We start from the raw sequence: 3,918 nt of genomic DNA on the forward strand, positions 1-3,918 counted from the left end.
TAATTTTATTTATTGGTTTAAATTTTTCTTTTAAATTTATTTTAAATTTCTTTTGTTGTTGTTTAATGTTTTTCTTTTCTTACATTTGAATGACCCATGATATATCAATTAGTAGAAATGAGAGATTGAGAGAGGAGGAAGAGAGAGAGAGAGAGATGGAGAAGGAGATGTAAAGAGAGATAGAGAAAGGGGGATAGGAGAGGGGGAAGATTGAGTTTACATTGTAAGGAATTTTAGTACAGAACATTTGAAGCCATTTTAGCATTTTAATTTGAAAATCAAAATGAAAAAAATTAATAAAGAACAATAACTAAGAAAAGTAATTAGTAAAAAAAACAATAAATGAAATCGATAAATGTAATAATATAACATAATTTTAAAGAATACAACAGGAGAAGATTTCATAAATAGACAAAAAAACTGTGAATATTGGTGACGCTACTGATCTATATTTGTGAATGTATGTATGTTACTTTGTGGAAGTTGAATTAAAAAAAAAAACAACTAAATTTTTTATCATATTTATCTACGTGGTCATGTGACTAGGTGTAAAAAAATATCACCAAATCTGAATATGAATATATCTTAATATCTCACTTTCATACTTTATAAAATGTGTTTTTATTTCAATTTTATGACTGATCTGCCAGATTTTCTTTCTTTTTCTTTCTTTCTTCTTTGTTTTTGATAATTTGTAATTTCGGGGTTCAAAATCTATGAATTGTGCTCACTCACCAATTCTTATACTTTCAGGAGAAAAATTTTGTCACTTAAAGAGAAAATGTGTCTTTTTTCTATTTTTCACATGAAGATTTTTTTTCAGACCGTATCAAATATGATTCTAATTATTTAAAAATAATTTGGCTCTGTTCAGCTTAAAGTTCATTAATTTTAATGAAAGAAGTTTTAGTTGGACAAGTATTTTGCCTTCTGTATTAAATCATTTTTAAAAGCATTTTATGAACTTTGTTGTAAGTAATTTCACTAATTATTGTTGAAGTTACTTTGTATTAACTCTGTATATACTGCAATTTCTATTTCTAATGTTTTGGTTACTATCCATGAATGTTTGGGTGGGGCACAGGCTAAGCTTTATATCAGCTTTGTAACAAAAATTGCTAAAATGATTGCTGTTATAGCATTAAATTTTCCACACAACTTCTGATAAACTATTTTGTTTCCATCATCAAAGAGGCTACATGGACACTAATCACAACAAGGATAACAATTTCTTAATTAATGAAGTAACGTGATAAATAGGGGCACGACATTTATGCAGTTGCTCTTTCACTATTCCACTGGCTGCATTAGCTAAAGCAATTCCATTGAAAATAAAATTGTACAGTGTGTGACAAAAAAACATCCTACATTGCACAGGTTGACAAATGCTTTTGCAGTAAATGCCAAGTGTGCTCAAATCCAAAGTATACGACTCTATGACAAAAACGATAGATTAACTACAGGTAAGCATCATTTATTAGTGTCTAACTTTATTAGTGCCACACCACTGGCCCTGTAAAATATGGGAGGCTTTTATGCCACTCTTGTAGACACCATTCATGGAAATTATAAAAAAAAGCTCTGGTTTGGAATATGAGAAATAATATCAATAATCATAATTTCTCACATTGACATGAGAATTTATGAGGAGGTATAGCTAACTGAAGTGATCCTTCGGTATATATCTGGTACTTATCAACTGCTGATGGAGAAAAAGGTAAATTCTAAATATTAATGCCTCATATACATCCATGAAATCTCAGAAGGATAGAAAGTTGTGACATTCATGTCTTCTATAAATTTGATTAATAAAGAAATTCATTCTTTAACTAGCGTTTCTTACTTAGGCATAATTCCAGCTGTTGAGAAGATGAAGCTATTGGCATTTACACCTTATATTCTATTTCACTCGTTCTTCTGATTCTTAAAACCCCTGATAACTTTGGAACTAGGAAAAAAGAAAACTAAATTCGCCAGAGTAATTAATATTATTATGGTACCTTATTTTTCCTAATTATTTTTCTAAAACAATTACTGTTATTTTTCTAATTATGTATGAAGTGTTCTTGAAGAATAGAGAGACCAGAAGGAGTATGGTACTTTTTCCATGCCACCACTTCACATTGAATTGTAGAAATATTTCTAAAGTTGTATTTACTTTGGCAAAACTTGGCTGCAACATGAAAAGAAGATGCTGGAATCAGTTTTAGTGTGGAACTATTTCTCCTTTTCTTTATTTCTCTCTCTCTTTTCCATAATGTCAGATAAACTTCAAATCTACTTATTCAAAAGTGTTTCAAAAATTTCTGAAATTCTGCGCACAATAAGGAAAAGAAAACAAATTTCAAGCTTTTCCCATAATTTTTAAATCGAACAATGTGATGGATTTTGAGAAAATTAATGGACTCTATACAGTTAGCAGCAAGATTTGATGGAACTTATCTCAACACAGCTGAATTTATTAATACACAATGCACAGCCTTCCTCATCAGATAATTTCAAGTTTTTCAAGAGTTTGAATTTATAAATACCATTGTAACTTTACCATTAAATATATTCATATATATATATTATATATATATAATATATATAATATATATATATATATATATATATACATATATATATATATATATAGAAGATGAAATGTATGTATGAGTGTATGAGAGTTAAAGATCAAATGCAAGAATTTTTGATATTTTTTGATAATTTTAAAGAATCAATCTCTTCAAAGCTTGACTGTCTCCACCATATACTGCCATTGGCATCCATACACTTCAGTTATATAGAACCTCAATTTCTGGATGGCTGTCTTTTAATTCCCTACCACCACAAGCAATCAGGTTAACTGGCTCACTGTAAAGAAACATATTTTAAAGCTTGTCAGCTTCAAAAAATTCTTCCCAGTTTTCTAATATCTCTCAAATGTATGGAAGCTCATCAATTTTCCTTTTCCTCTCACTTGTTAATTTTAAAAATTGTCTAATAGTTTCTTTATTTATGAAAACTTTGCTAGTTTAAAACTACAATAACTGAAAATCATAACTAGTTTCTACGGTGCCTTACTTATGTTGATTTCTGAAGAGCAAAATAATACGAATACTTTTAGATAGTTTATAAAAGAAAATATATAAAAATAAAAAAATATCATTTTGGTAAATCAAATTATTGTTAAATTTGAATATTCCTTAACATATAAAACACTCATAGATTCCAAGGGTTTATATATTATACAGCTGGTTAAATATTAGGTTTAGGTTAATCTTAGATACTTTCTTTTATATTTAAATTAGTTTAAAGTCGTTTATCCTCAAGAGGTTTTCATTTTTTTTTTAAATCACTAGATTTCAGTGTTAACTTAACATTGTCTATGCACCAATCTACCATAGTTTTGAAATTTCACACGACAAAAGGCTTCAGAATCTTAGCAAAAGCATTCACACACAAATGCTTGAAACAAGTCTTTCATCATGTCTTTCATATTCACATAAGCACACGACATATTTTAACTAAACGATGCGTAATTGTTACAATAGATTTGGTGACATTTTCAGTGAAGTTTTGTGAAGAAAATTAATATATATGCTCAAGTTTCATGTATACATACATACATACATATAATACATATATATATATATATATACATATATATATATATAAGACATATATATATATATAATTATATATATGTATATATATATGGATATATATATATATATAAAATATATATATATATATATATGTATATATATATATATATATGTATATATATATATATAATGTATATATATGTATGTAGTATACATGAAGTTGATACATACTATATATATACATACTATATATGTATATGTATATATATGTATATATATATATATACATACATATATATATATATATGTATATATATATATGTATATA

The sequence above is a fragment of the Octopus sinensis genome, linkage group LG13, assembly GCF_006345805.1.
Source record: "Octopus sinensis linkage group LG13, ASM634580v1, whole genome shotgun sequence".
Classification (NCBI taxonomy): Eukaryota; Metazoa; Mollusca; class Cephalopoda; order Octopoda; family Octopodidae; genus Octopus; species Octopus sinensis.